This window comes from Sus scrofa, chromosome 1, assembly GCF_000003025.6.
Source record: "Sus scrofa isolate TJ Tabasco breed Duroc chromosome 1, Sscrofa11.1, whole genome shotgun sequence".
Taxonomy (NCBI): domain Eukaryota; kingdom Metazoa; phylum Chordata; class Mammalia; order Artiodactyla; family Suidae; genus Sus; species Sus scrofa.
Genome location: NC_010443.5, coordinates 26,517,733 through 26,533,090, shown reverse-complemented (window position 1 = coordinate 26,533,090; position 15,358 = coordinate 26,517,733). Strand labels below are relative to the sequence as shown.

Genomic DNA, 15,358 nt, shown 5'->3' with positions numbered 1-15,358 from the left:
TTAGAGTTCCCTGTCATATACAGTAGGTCTTTGTTGGTCATCTCTTTTATATATCGTGGTATGTATATGTTAATCCCAAACTCCTCATTGATCCCTTCCCTCCTTTGCCCTTTGAGAAACAGTTTTAGTTATTATGAACTAGGAATAGTCTTAGAAATTTACATATATAAATATCCTTTCATCCTAACCCAAACCTATGAGGTAGGACAAGTGTTGGCCCCATCCCCCAGGTGAGTCAGATGAAGCAAGGGAAAGGGTAAGTAAGGGGAAAGGCAGAACTTGAACCCAGGCTGTCTAAGACCCTAAGGAAGGAAAGACTTTGAATTATTGCAGTAACATACAGGCCAGTGTGGCTGAAGCAGAATGCAAAAAGGGGAAATCAGCAGGCGATGGAGCTGGCAAGGCAGGCAGCGACTAGACCATGCATGGGTACGTGGTCATATTCATTCTGGGAGTAATTCATGGTCTATTACAACTACTCCAAAGGAATAGTGTTGTACTGAAGAGCCAGCTGTAGTCATAAAAATAATTATCACTTATATTCTTTTTGTAAGCTGAGGTATTAGAAAATGAGAGTGATCCCCTTATGTTGTGAATAAGACAGGAGACTTAAGATCCCAGAGAATGAATTATACTCACTGGCACATATGTTGACTTGACATATCGTGTAGGAAATTGCACCATCTCCCAGCGCTTACCTGTAGCAACACATTCCCTGTGTTACAGAATTACGGGTGGCCAAATTAAACAGCATGCTCCTTGGGGTTGAATCCTGAGTTACTAAACATAGAGATGAGGACGGGCCAGAAGAAGAGCCAGTTATCAGAGTGACCTGGTCCTCTGCAGGCAGTGATGAGCTCTGCCTTGGTGGGGTCAGCTTTGAGTGACACCCTTGCTCCGGCCACAGGCTACAACCTGGAGCCTCTCCCTTTGCTTCTTAACTTGGGCAGTAAGTCCTGGAGATGAAGATGTACCAGTGTCTGGTATGCCCAGTGCAGAATTAGAATTAAAGGGGTGGAGTTCCCACTGTAGCTCAAGGGTAACGAACCCGACTAGAATCCATAAGGATTCGGGTTCAATCCCTGGTCTTGCTCAGTGGGTTAAGGATCCCCCGTTGCCGTGAGCTGTGGTGTTGGTTGCAGATGAGGCTTGGATCTGGTGTTGCTGTGGCTGTGGTGTAGGCCAATAGCTGCAGCTCTGATTTGACCCCTAGCCTGGGACCTTCCATATGCTGCGGGTGCAGAAAAAAAAAAAAAAGAATGAAAGGGATGAAGTGACTACTTTTTTTAAAAACCCCTGTAAGTTATAGCAATGGAAAGGGTGACAAAGCAAGAGTTTTTTCATCCTTAAGTTCAGTTTTATGTCTGCTTGCTCTCCTGAATCCTTTCCAAGGATTCCTCCACCTCTTAGGGAAACACAAATTTGCCAAAAAATAAAAATGAGAAGATGAACTCAATCTAATCACATAAACTTGAGTCTAACCTCAGCTCTAGTCAAAGTAGGAAGAACAGAGAGGGGATTTCCCAAATTGTGTTTGCTTGTAATGATAAAACCTCATTGGTTAGTGTGCTCTTCCTTTTTGTTGAGGACATCCATCCGCCACTTCCTCCTCTCCAGCAGCCCCTCATTTTCTGTCTGGGGACCCCTGTGATTCCTGAAAGACTAATTCCATCCTGGTGGAAAGGAGGGAACACGTGCGCTGAGCAATGCCAGCAGCACATCTATCCCCCAGTCATGGTGACTGTGTCTAAGCTCCTTCATTCACAGGATGCTCAGGACTTTTTCTAGGAATGCAAGATGAAGCCTCCTGATGTCTTTGAATTAGAAACCCTGAGGCTAGAGACGTCTGGGGACTGCAGAGCCGCCTGACCTTCGAATAGGGTCAACTCTAAGAAAAACGAGGTAGGTATATACACAGTGAAGAGCAAGGTCCCAATGACATTACTGAGAAAAGGACCCCTCCCCCCATCAGAAACCTGGACTCTTCAGGGATGTGAGTTGATTAAATTGAGTTTAGCAAGTATTTACTGAGCGACAACTTACATGCCAGGTATGATATCAAGCACTTAGAATACATGAATGCATGAACCAGACAAGGCTTACTGTCAGTATTCAGGAGACAAACAATAGACAATACACATAACAGGTAAACTGATAGTATGTTAGAGGGTGATTAATGCTGTGGGAAAAAGAAAAGAACAAGGTAAGGGAGTGGGAGAGTGGAGGAGGGAAGCTTGGGGTGCAGGCTCCATGGTTGAAGCTGGAATGAGGCTGATCTCTCACTACTTGCTGTCTATTACCTGTAAATAAATACCTTAGGACACTTAAAATACTTGCAACCCACCTCCAACCCATATACACACCCAGAAGCAGAAATTATAATAGACAAAAAGAAAGAGAAGGAATATTAATTAGATTTGTCTAAGATTCAGGAAGGGGAAAAAAATTGTATTTGAATTCAGGATAGAGATTGAACTAATTGATTTCAAAACACAGATCCACATTTCTGGGCAGGATGTGGGGAGGCTTGTGTGAAATGCCTCCATTTCAATCCTGTGGCACTTTGGCATAAATTACCATACTTTCCTGAACCAGCAAGATTCTTTCACTCCCACTGTTTCTGCTTCTTGAAATATAAAAAGAATCACTTGTCTCTGTTTCCAGTTTTGATATATGGAAAATGCAGCCGATGAATGCTGACAATGCTTCATAACTTGAGATGTCAGATTCTGTGATTCATTTTCCCAGGCACCAACTTGCCAGAATGATGGTAAAGCCGACCTTTATTCTAAAACTACATTGAAAGCCAGCAATCAAGAAAGCCAGGAAGAAAGAGTGAATGAGAAAGAGAGAAAGAGAGAACAAATTAACTTCATGTAGATATGTCTGCTCCCACCCACCTTTCTGAGTACGTGGCTAGTGGCTTCCTGTAAAGGAAACATTTTGTCGGCTCTTGTCTTAGTTAGTTAAAACTGGCATTCCCCCCTTGTACAACTGTGCGGTGTTGTGTAAAAGAAACCATCACCATAGAGACTCTGGTCTCTTGAACACTAGATATGGTGGCGCGCACTCGGTCTCGCCACGGCATCTGTTCATAGGCTGTGTGTTTTTAGATCCAGTGCCAGACGAACTAAAGCTATGCTCTGATAATGCCAAAAAGACATTTATAAACATGACTAAATGGGCCTAGTGGGTTTTTATGCAAATGCATTGTGCCTTTATACCAGTTTCAGATCTCCACTCCGACTTTCCCTGGATGCTTTGCCGTTTAGCCTCCATGAAGCTGACCTGCAGCGCCAGGGAGGAGTGGGGAGGACAAATACAGGAGATGATGGCCTCCCTCTCAAAGTCTCTCCCTAAAAACTAAATGATGGAAAAGCACCTGACCCCCTCCAGGAAGACACACTGAAGTCGGAATAATTTTGTTTTTACACTTGTGAAAAGAGGCGCCTTAAATCATTGGGAAAGGAAATTTTATTCGACAAATCATATTGAGACAATGGGTCAGGGCTTTTGCGAAACAGAAGATGGCTCCCCATTTACATTAAATCCCAGTGGTTGACACCCAATGACACATGCACACAAATGCATACACAGGGGTATACACACACACAAACACAAACACACACAGGCAAAGAAATCTAACTGTACATGCCAAGAAAAAAAAAATAATTGAATATTTGATCACTAGTCGTGAAGGGCACTCTGTCATGTCAGAAATCCTAAGGAAAAGGAAGACAGACCTGATGACTTGAAAATATTAAGTTAAGAAAATTGTAAGATAAAAAAAAAATAATAAAGAACATATAATGAAAATAGAAACATCCAAGTAGAGGGGAAAACCATCAGTGACTATCAGGATTACAATCTAGCATCTTTACAACATACAGAGCTTCTAAAAAGTGATTACAAAAACATGAAAATTCCAGAATAAAAGTGGGCAAAGGACACCAGACAACTCAGAGCAAATATAAATGAACTAAAAAAATAGATGAAAAAATGTCCATCTCCCTACTTAACAAAGGCAAAATTCAAAGAGGAGAAGGGAACCTTTCTTACTACCAAGTTAGCAAAAAATAATGCCTTTTCCTAATAGTGCTGATAAGAGGACAATGAAACAGGAAATCTCATTCACTGCTAGTAGGAGTATAAAATTTTCTGGAAAGCAATCTGTATTTTCTCAAGAGGCCTCAAAGATGTTTATATCCTTTGACCTAGTAATCCTACTTCCAAGAACTTATCGTCAGAAAGTAATTTAAAAATTCCAATAGTCATTGTTTATAAAAACCAGGAGCACCCACACATGTCCACTGCATAGTTCAGTATCTTCTTGAGCACCAAAGATGTGTCCAACTCTGAGCTGGAATGGAGTCCAAACACAAAACACATGGTCCTCATCCTGCCAGAACTGACAACCTGGAAGGAGATAAGCAGTTAATTGAGTAATTTTGACATTTGCTACAGAACCTCAGAGCCGAGGGAACCTAACCAGAGGAAGTGGCATTTAAACTAAAATGTGTGAAGTTAACCAGAAGATGGGGATGACAGAGGGAAGAGTGTTTTAGAACAGAAAATGGCATCTGCAAAGACCTGGAGGGAAAAAAGCCAGTGACCCTGCCGCTCTGGAGGAGCAGGCGAAGAGGGGTGGGCAGACTGTAAATCACGTTTAGGAGTTTGTTTGCTCGTTTGTTTTTGGTCATGCCCATGGCATGTGGAAGTTCCCTGACCAGGGGTCAAACCCGCCCCACAACAGTGACCCAAGCCACAGCAGTGACAACGCCAGATCCTTAAACCCATTGATCCACCAGAGAACTCCATTTAGAAGTTTAGATTTTATCCTGAGGGCAGTGGTTTGGTAAATGATCCCACATCCATTACATGGAAATATAACTTATTAGGAAAATAGTTTCTCTGTCCTTCCATTGTCTGAGGAGACTCATAAGGAAAAAAAAAAAAAAAAAGGTATTTTTACTCTCTTTATCTCCTCAAGGACATGGAAGTCTCCAGATCCAGGCTTTGCTTACCAACCTCTCCTTGGGCAACTCCTATCCTTCCCAATTCAATTAAGATTGTCTTCGTGCAAATACCATATATCACTTATATGAGGGATATAAAATATGACACAAATGAACCCATCTACAGAACAGAAACAGATCACAGACTTGGAGAACAGATCTGTGGCTGCCAAGAATGAGGAAGAGGGAGTGGGATGCACTGGAAGTTTGGGGTTAGTAGATGCAAACTACTACATTTGGAATGAATAAACAATGAGGTCTTGCTGTATAGCGTAGGGAACTATATCCAATCACTTGGGATAGACCATGATACAAGATAATATGAGAAAAAGAATACACACACACATACATATACATATACAAACATATATAGAAAAGTGGGTCACTTTGCCGTACAGCAGAAAGTGACAGAACATTGTAAATCAACTATAATTTTAAACATTTTATTAAAAAAAAAAAGATTGTCTTTGTGTTTCCAAGTGGCAACAAAGAGAATCCAAGACTCTATCTGGAAGATTAGGACCTAGTAGGAATGAAGTTAGGATAGCTTTTCTGAAGAAGGGAGAGACAGATGTGAAGGAGTGCCACCATCAGGGAGAAGAGGTCTTCCCAGATGTGAGAATTACTGTGATGGTGCTGAGGGAAGGTCAGTAGTAGGTACTGGGTCTCGAATGCATCAGTAAGATACGAAAGCCCACCCATCCGGACAGCCCCACTTCTTAATGCACCACAAGGGCACACACAGCAAGGAGCACGGGCAAGACAGTCAGGGTAGACTAAAAACCCTTATCCCCAAGTTTAGTCTGTATTAGGCTCCAGGATGAAGGTGATGATGATGATGATGTGTGTGTGTGTGTGTGTGTGTGTGTGTGTGTGTGTGTGTGTGTGTGTTTAGATCTCCAAGAGAACCATCTCAAAACACAAGTGAAGTTAGCTTTTCCAAAGAACCTGGTTAGTGTGGTCAAGACAGATTTTTGACTTAGAAATGAGGAAATCTGTGATCCATGCAGCATGCTCATGAAAAAAGAAGAAAAGATGAGAATGTTGATCCTATGTTACAAATAGGTAAATACTATATAACCAACAGTAATTTTATTTATGAAGTTTATAAAAAGAAAAAATTAGCAAAAAAGTAAATGGCAAATTGTATCAATAGAATATTGTCAGCTTTACTTGGAACACACACACACACACACACACACACACACACACAATGCAAGCATGTACTCCAGGCTATGAATGGTGGTTATCTCTGAGTGACATTTTTCCCTCTGCTTTAAATGCATTTTCCAAATTGCTAGATGAGCATATTTTACTTTTATAAGTGCTTGTTACATATTTTAATCATTTTAGTATAAGATCGTCAGAGAATAAGCCTAGTTTAGAGTTTAAAACATAGTAGCACTACGTAAGTAATACTCATCAGTGCATGAAGTGAAGCAGCTTCTTCAAAAGACTATCCACAGATTGTTAAGACTCCTACAATTTTTGACTTACAACCTGCGCACAGGTCCCATTGATTCTCACCAGCAACTTGCTACAGTTTTCCTGTTTGGGGGGAGGGGGGTGAAAACTATACTGATACAACTCCTTTGCTCAACAAATTCAGAAGAGAAACAAAATGACATTTATTGCTTTAAAAACCTTCATCTCTTGTCCTCTTGTCACTACACATTTTTCAAGCCTGAGAAATGGGGCTATGATTTTCCACTTACTTTCTTTTTCAGATGATGAGTCCCGTGAAAATGTAGGGCCATTAATTAAGAATACCCCATCCTTCCAAATCAAAAACTTGACTTCCGGGGTCCTCTTCACCTAAGTTAAAGATATAAAAGCAGCAAGAAGGCGCCACTGTTATCTAGTTAACGTTGACAACTGTGAGCTGTATGGATGCTTGTCTACAAGTTTAGAAACAGGAAACAGTGCTTGCTGCGAGGGCATACAAACGAGAAAGTTGTTATGAAGGAAATCTAGATCAGAGAATGGGCACGCAGATGGCCTTGGAGAACAAAACAGTCCGTGGTGCTAGGCAGAGACGTGAGGTCGTGTTTGTGTGAACAAGAGCCCTCTCATGCTGAGTCTGGTGACTGGAAGGTTTTCTTCCCCCCAAACAACCTAATTGTCAAAGGGCATCGTGTTATTAATGGTGGAAGCATGCCTGTCACTAGTAATGTATCAAACAGAGGTCTTGATATTATCTGCTGCCGATGAGTTGATTAGGTTTCACCCGCAGGAAGAGCCTGGCCGCAGCCCGCCACAGGTCCACCACGCATGACGTGCAGAAGAGTCCTTGTCGCACCCCAGGCGGGAGTGATGCAGGCGAAAAACACACCTGATTCCTTTGGGTCTCCATGGCAGCAGGGCCAGATAATGACGCTCCATCAGCAGGAAGAGGCTGATCCTGTGACAGAGGGTGTTTTCAAGGGTAAGATGTCCACGACAACACCTCAGCCACAACTGTTTGTTATATATTTGTTTTGCTAGTGAACAGAGATGCACAGCGGGGCCAGGGCTGCAGGGAAAGCTTGCATATGGGACACAAGATTCCTGCCTGGAAGAAGAACCAGGGCAGATAGAAATGTTCCCCATTTCCTGGGGGAAGAAGGGGTGTGTGCTGAGTTGGAGCCTCTCTTCATCTTTTTTTTTTTTTTTTTTTTTTTTTTTTTTACATTGGCCACCCCATGGCATGTGGCGTTCCCAGGCCAGGGATTGGATTGGATCCAAGCAACAGTTGCTATCTGTGCAGCAGTTGCAGCAACACCAGATCCTTAACCCACTGTGCCACAGGCCAGGGATTGAACCTGCATCCCAGTGCTCCAAAGAATAAGCCAATCCCATTGTACCACAGCGGGAACTCCTTCATCTATAGATTACTTAGCAGATGAACAGAATACTTCCCTTCTGAACATCCCAGTGCCCTGTACACAGACCTTCAAATCCCTGCCATTTAGGCTTGTCAGTTGTAAATAGAGGGCAAGGGCCTCTTTCCTCAGGGCCAAGTGGGTTCCTGCCCCTCGGGGCTCCGACACCACTTTCTTTTGCCCCTTCCTAGAAGCTGTTTGGGATTTTGTTGGCTTGTTTGCCAGGGTGACTATCTCCTCCAGAGTTCCCTAGGGCAGTACTACAGTCTCTTTTTCATCTTTGTATCCATGGTACCTGGCATAGAACAGAAGCTTAATATTTACCAGTTGCCAGTGACAACAGTGGGGACAGTTGTATCAAGTACGGCTAAGTGATGGGACGTTCCCCTTCTAGCCCGAAATGGTTGTGGTGGTGCCTGGGAAGTTCCAGTGAAGATCCGGGACCCATCAGCCAGGCTCATCAAGAGTGGGACTTCTGGTGTCCTGAGAGAGGCAGGCAAGCACTGCAGTTTACAACATGAGCTCCAGAGCCAGATGACCCACATTAGAATTCTGGCTCCACTTCAAGCTGTGTGAGCTTGAGCAAGTTACTTACCTTCTCAGTGCCTCTGTGAAAATGAACTGAGTCTATGAGAATGGTGGCTGGGGAGATCCCCTCGTGGCTCAGCAGTAACAAACACAACTAGTATCCAGCGTTGCAGTGAGCTGCAGTGTATGTATCCAGCGTTGCAGTGAGCTGCAGTGTATGTCACAGACGTGGCTCGGATCCCTTGTTGCTGTGGCTGTGGTTTAGGCAAGCTGCTGCAGCTCCGTTTCAACCCCTAGCCTGGGAACCTCCATATGCTGCACACACGTTCAGCCCTAAAAAAGTTTAGTTGTCACAATTTCCAGTATTGCCCAGCAATTTTAGGAAAAGATGATTCCAATGATGAGAATCTTTTGCTTCAAATTTTGAATTTCACATATAACCTTGCAGTCATATCGCCTAGGAGCCTCTGCCTGGATGGAAGACGAATCTGGTATCTAAGCTTCTCCCTTAAAGCTGTCAGTGAAGCCACTGCCAACTGGAGTGCTTCCGAGTTCCTCCTAAACTCCTGCATATGTGTAGTTAAGTCACTTGAAAAGAAAATATAAATGGTCCAAACTCATCAGTCCACTGTAACTGTACATGGAGTATTCAGTTTGCCATTAAATTATGATTATCTTGATTGTTCCCTAATGTCTTTTTTCTGTCCCAGGTGTGATTGCTGTTTATCTTGAATCTCGCCAGATAGTATGGCAAGAACTGTAAAACCCCACACCCAAAAGGCTGAAAGGACCTAAAGCCCAGTTAGAGAAAGAATTTGAATATTAGTTGATTAACAAACAGACAGGTCCAGAGAGGGGTTGGGTCATGCAACGCCCCCCTACATACACACAAACAAACTATGAGCCCACAGTATTCCAAGGACACGTTAAAACTTAAATGACAAATAGGAACTTGATACAGTTCATTCTTAAAGCCAAGGAAATAAGGTCATGCATAACTAAAGACCAACAGCAAGATATTGCCTAAACCATCCTTCATTTAAACCACCTTGAGCAGGTTCTCTTGCAAGTGGAAGAGAAAGCAGAGAAAGAGAGAGAGGAACCACCATTGCAATGATTTCCAAACAGGTAGAATCAAAAGGTTGAAATTTTCAACCAAGAGTTTTATGTCATTACAACAGGAGCCTCTCTTATCTAGGACGGGATTCCTACCGCGTGGCTGCAGTGTGATAAAGAAGAATCAGCTATCAGTTTCTCACATTATCATACTTCACACATAGGCACAGTTGTCATAACCAATGAACCAATATAGATACACTGTTTTCTTGATTGTCCCCTAATGTCTTTTTTCTGTCCCAGGACCCCATCCAGGATCCCACATGACATTTTGTTGTCTAATATCATTTTAGGCTCCTCTTGGCTGTGACAGTTTCTTAGACTTTCCTTGTTTTTAACGACCTTGACAGTTTCGAGGACTACTGGTCAGATCTGTGCTAGAATATCCCTCACCTGGGGTTTGTCTGAGGTTTCTCCTGTGATTAGACTATTGATGCATTTCTGCGAGCAAAGGTACACTAGTCAAGTCCACTGTCCCGTTGTCTCTAGGCTGCACACGCTGTGCCTCAACTTCCCACTGGGAGGGGGTTCTTTTTCTTTTCACGTCTAGGGGAAATCCCTTTTGTCAGAGCAGGGGTTCTCAAAGGGTGCTCTCCAGATCAGCCGAATGTGGCAAATTCTTAGCCCCATCGCAGACGTCCTTACTCAGAAACTGTGGGGGCGGGCCTAGCCCGCTGTGTTTCTACAAGTCATCCAGGTGACTCTGATGCACCTGAAGTTTTAGAACCACTGTGTCAGAGGCTGCCTGACACTTCGAGCTCCATAGACAAGAGGACACTTCTCACTGCTCATCTATGGAGCCCATGGCTCTCAACCCTGCTATTTCATGAATAGCTAGCACCACACACCATCCTCAGAGACTCCGATGTAAAAAAAAAAAAAAGCTCCAAGGTGATTGCAAGCTCATGCAGGGTTCAGGGCTGCTGGCGCCTGGCCCCTCACCGAGAGCAGCACCCCCCACGTCCACTCACATTTTCCATCCCCTTCACACACTCCTTCTTTGCCCCCCTTAGACTTCGGAAGAATGGATCAATCAGTAGCCTGATTTCTTAGAAAACATCAAACAGGATTAAATACCGTAGAATTTCAGGGTTGGTAATAGTTATAAAGGTCAACTAGTTACGTGGTTTTAAAACTTTTTCTTTGAGCAGATCTCTTTCTTCGGAGGAAGTTTTATGGGGAAACCCAATATAGAAAAAGAGAGAAAGCTGAGCTGCTCTGAATGCAAGATGAGAGGGGCTTGAGGATGCTTCTGGTCCTCCTGGCACACGTGGGTCCTCACTGGCCAAGTTCAACTTTCCCAGGCAATGGCTGCCCACCCTCTCCTTGATCACCTCTAGTGATCAGGCCTTCTTTACCACAAAGCCACTTCCATTTTCAGTACAGCTCAAAGCTTTCAAATATTCTTCTTGCTTTGAGCCCAAATATGCCTTCCTATCACCTACTTCTCATCGCTAGTGCTAGTTCTTCTCTTGGTGCTAAAGAGAGGAGACCTGGTTCCTTTTCCATTTGGATACTTTTCTCTTTTCATAATCTGGCCCACTGCCCCCTAAATAGTGGTTCCCAGCTTAACTGTGCTTTAGCGTCATCTGAGGAGCTTTTAAGATGCCTGGTGTCCAGATTGCATTCCAGATCAATAATTCGGTATCTCTCTAGGTGGAACCAGATGGAAGGACTTTTTAAAGTGTCCCAGGTAGATAGGATGTGCAGCCCTGGCTGAGACTGCAAGTCTGTGCCAGCCTCCCCTGCCCAGGCAAATGTGGTCACCCCTCCTACCTGATCCTTAGTTGATGCATTTTGAAGCTTCTCACCACCTTCTCTGCTTTCTTTTGTCCAAATTCAAACATAACTCATCATAGCACAATGATTGGTACCAACTGTTTTTGTAGACTGACTGTAAAAACTCCAAGTGCCCGTTTGATATAATATCAAATGCTTCCTTGTGAAGGTACTTAAAGTAATAGGTGTCTGCTGCTTCATAGCTCAACCATTTAAATCCTAGCCATCTGTTTCCCCTTCGCCTGAACAGTAAAGATCAGATAAGTTCTCCTACCTTTCTCTAAGTAGAGTTGGCTTTGGTGAAAGGGAGCAGCTTTCACAGTTAGTATATTTGCCCTGCCTTGGTTTTAGGAGAGGTAGATGGTGTGATAGGTTTTGATGAATGACCCTAACAAGCCCGCCCAAATGGCCTGGTTCTTTGTTTGGTAAGGATTCCCCTCTCATCTTCTACCCCTATACCTATTAGCAAATAATTGAGCCGTGCAAAACACATAGGTTGTCAAGTTCATCAGCCTCCAGGTGGCCCCTCCTGGGTCCTCTTAACCCCTATTTTGAATAAAGTTAAGAGCATAGAGACCAAGAGCCAGAGAGTTTTGCTAGAGAGGATGGGGTGAAGCTCGAGAGCCGATGACAGTTGCTTGTAACTACCAGGCTAAAGAATGTACCTCCACGTGTTCCCATGGTTCCTATCTTCACTTGTTAGCTTGTCTCCCCTTTATTGGATGACTCATAGCCATTAAGTTCAAGGAAACACAAAGGGGATAACGCCTCCTTAACCACTGGCTTCCACCAACTGCTCCAGGCTGCCGAGCATTGCTGAGGTGATGGTGCTGAGAGCTTCATCTCAAATTCACATGTTCCATCCTCAGATCTCAGTTCTTCCCTATAATTATTTTATTTTTTTTCTTACTTAACTCGCTGCCCTCTGCCCTACATCGGTGTCTCAGAACCTCCTTCCAAAGCTGCAGTTTTCTGATCTCTAACATGGGGATAATTATAGCATCTACCTAGTAAAGCTGTTCTGGGTATTAAATGAAAATAATGAACATATGGTTAGAAATACATGATATCATAAGTACCTAATAAAGGCTGTATTATTATTATATTATGTACATGGTATTATACATTATATGCTGTTATTATGTAACATAAATAACAAAATAATAATTATATAACTTTCTATTTATCTCAGAGTTGAGAAGCATTTTTTTCTTTTTTCAACTGCATCTTCGGCATGTGGAAATTCCCAGAGCCAGGGATGGAATCCAAGCCATGGCTATGACCTATGCCACAGCTGCAGCAACACCAGATCCTTAACCCACTGTGCCACAGCAAGAACTCCAAAAAACATTTTTCTAATGCCAGCTATATGTCAGTTATTGTGACAGGTACTGGCATTTTTTAAAGTTAGTAAGACATAGATTTTGTTCTGTTCATCACACAGGGAGAAAGAGGTGTCGAATTTATTTATTTATTATTTATTTATTTTTGTCTGTTTAGGGCCAAACCCACAGCATATGAGGTTCCCAAGCTAGGAGTCAAATCAGAGTTTCAGCTGCTTGCCTACGCCACAGCCACAACAACACCAGATCCGAGCCGCATCTGTGACCTATACCACAGCTCACGGCAATGCCAGATCCTTAACCCACTAAGCAAGGCCAAGGATCAAACCTACGTCCTCATGGATGCTAGTCAGATTCACTTCTGTTGAGCCACGACGGGAACTCCCCAAGAGTTGAGTTCATACATACTCTCTGAGGATCCCAGCTCCCCCCATCTGGCTTTCCCTCATTTGATGGTGTCTCCTCTTTGCTGAGAGCAAGACAAGTCAGTGGAAGCCCTTCAGGGTTCCTCTTCATCTCAGAATTTCTCCAGGTTACCAAGGTTCTTGTTTTTCTGTCCTTTGTCTTAGGAGGCCATGTCTGCTCCACTTCTCAGCCCTGGCTCTTCCCAACCTTAGTGTGGTGTCCAGAGAGGATTTCCCCTCCGCCTCTCTGTAAGCTCTAACATTGCATCCCACAGGTTTAAAGCTGAGTTCTTGCTCTTGAAGAGATTAGAACAGAGTTGAGGCAACAGAAGAGAAAGAAAGGAATGAAAGAAAGAACAAAAACCAAAAAACAACCAACCTGCAAGATAGCTCAGAGCAAGTGCCATATGAGTCATTGGCGGCGGGGGGAAGGGTGCCACAACCTCTGCAGAGGAGAACAAAGTTTAAAAAAATCCTATTCCCAATAGAAATAAAGTTAACGCCCCAAAACTTTATAATCGTATCAATCACTTTGATCTCTTAGCATTTTTGTAAAGTAATTTCACAAAAAAAGTATTCCCTAAGCTGCTTAACTCAGTGAAGAGAGTTAAGGAATATTCTGCCCATTTTATAAATGAGAAAACTTTGGCTCAGAGTGAACCGGGTGGGTAAGGAGAATTGGGGCAGCTAGTAAGTGCTGAGCCAGGACTTTCAGCTGGGTCCTGGGATGCCTCCCCCAACCACCTCACCTGCTTTTCTTCCCATTATCTTAACATTTATTTGTTTATTATATGCCAACATTATGCATATTAGCATAATTAGGAAAATTAGCATTTCTTACCTACACTTTACAACTCTGGCAGGTAAGTTTTAATTACCTGCATTTTAGAGGCCAGGATGACATTGTGTGAAGGGGCTGGGAAGGAATCCTACTAAATAACTTGCCCCCATCCCACCTCCAGGAACCTAGCGTTGGCATAAAATCCAAGCCCATGAAAACCTGAATTCTAGGCATTATACATAACATATTCCTTACCTGTTGAGGACTTTTGCTTGAGAGAGCAAAAGATAATACAAAAATGAAAGCCAAGTTTAGAGCAAATGTCAGTGACAACATCTAAACGTGAATGAGATAACTGTAGCTAGGTAACTTGTGTGCCTGAGGCTGGGCGGTGGTACAGGGTGGAGACAGGAAGACCTTCCTCTGGAATGGCCAGAAATACTGAGCTTTTTTCATAAACACTAATTCATAAACACTAATTCATTTCATTATCTCTTGGTTTTTATTGCTCTTTATAGTAATATGAGGTCCCCTGCTAGAATGTCTCAATGACCAAAGTGCATGGCATGATCTGTATGTCCATTCTTATCTGTCACCCACAGATACAGCCTCTGACAAATGATATGATGGCTTATGTTTTTCAAATAAATTCAATTTTTTTGTATTACATTGGACAGGTAGACATCTTTAAAAAGTGCCTTCATCATTTTGAAGCTTAGGATATCAGCAAAAATCTCTTTGTGAAGGACACTAAGGAAAAGGTTATGAGCAAATTTAAAGAATGTGTACAACGAATTATATAAAAATAACAATTCTTTAATATAATGTAGCAAAGTTTATGGCAGATACTTGGTATGGCAGTCTCTTTGAAACGTTAAGTTTAGGAATAGTTCAGTGGGTTGGATCTCAAAATTTTAAGGCATGACAATAATTTTCTCTTGGGTACACTGTACTTTTATGAGGATTTTATCCTTTTTTCCCTTTTTGTGTTCAGGCCGACCTGGTTGGTAACTATGACTCAGATGATTGGTTGTGGTTTGAAGGGTATCGGGTATGCTTCAGAATTCTATTCTCCTTTGTCATGGACCATCCCTGGGGATTCCAGAGTGTTGCTGGCCTTAAAGGAACTCCCCTTCCTCGATAACCACAGCTCCCAAAAAGAAACGAGCAACTTCTGGTAGTGTAAATGGGACATTTTAGAAGTGCTAACTAATAGTAAAACCAAGTCAAGAAAACTCTCTCTGAAACTCACTGTTTGCCATATAAGGAAGTGATGCCTGGGAGACAGACAAAAGCTTCATAAGAAAGTAAAAAGTGGATTAATTTTATTAAAAGCTTATTAACCAAAGTTTTCATTATTGAGTTTTACCAATGAAGTCTATTAGGAACAAAGAAAGGATCAGTTATAACCTACATAAAAACTAAATATCCCATTTTTGGGGATCAGAGACAAAGAAGTCATTCCTAGGCATTTCTTAATCAAATTTGACTCTGATCAATATTTATGGAGTCTGACTGTATAGTACAGGGA

The 15,358-nt window shown here is 42.6% G+C and overlaps 1 long non-coding RNA gene across 7 annotated transcripts in view; it reads right to left on the bottom strand.

The window, feature by feature from the left end:
* The window catches only part of LOC100621792, a 30,440-nt gene continuing 18,538 nt past the window's right edge, over positions 3,457 to 15,358 (bottom strand). For 3 of the 7 annotated variants that reach the window (XR_002342642.1, XR_002342646.1, XR_001305915.2), the window contains 3 exons: positions 13,426 to 13,491; positions 6,731 to 6,830; positions 3,457 to 4,416 (listed from right to left, as the gene is read on the bottom strand). This is a non-coding gene — a long non-coding RNA (uncharacterized LOC100621792). Of the gene's footprint in view, positions 4,417 to 6,730; positions 6,831 to 7,347; positions 7,664 to 8,200; positions 8,360 to 12,920; positions 13,343 to 13,425; positions 13,492 to 15,358 lie in introns of those variants that run through there. The other 4 variants (XR_002342647.1, XR_001305913.2, XR_001305916.2 and 1 more) reach the window with 4 other exon arrangements.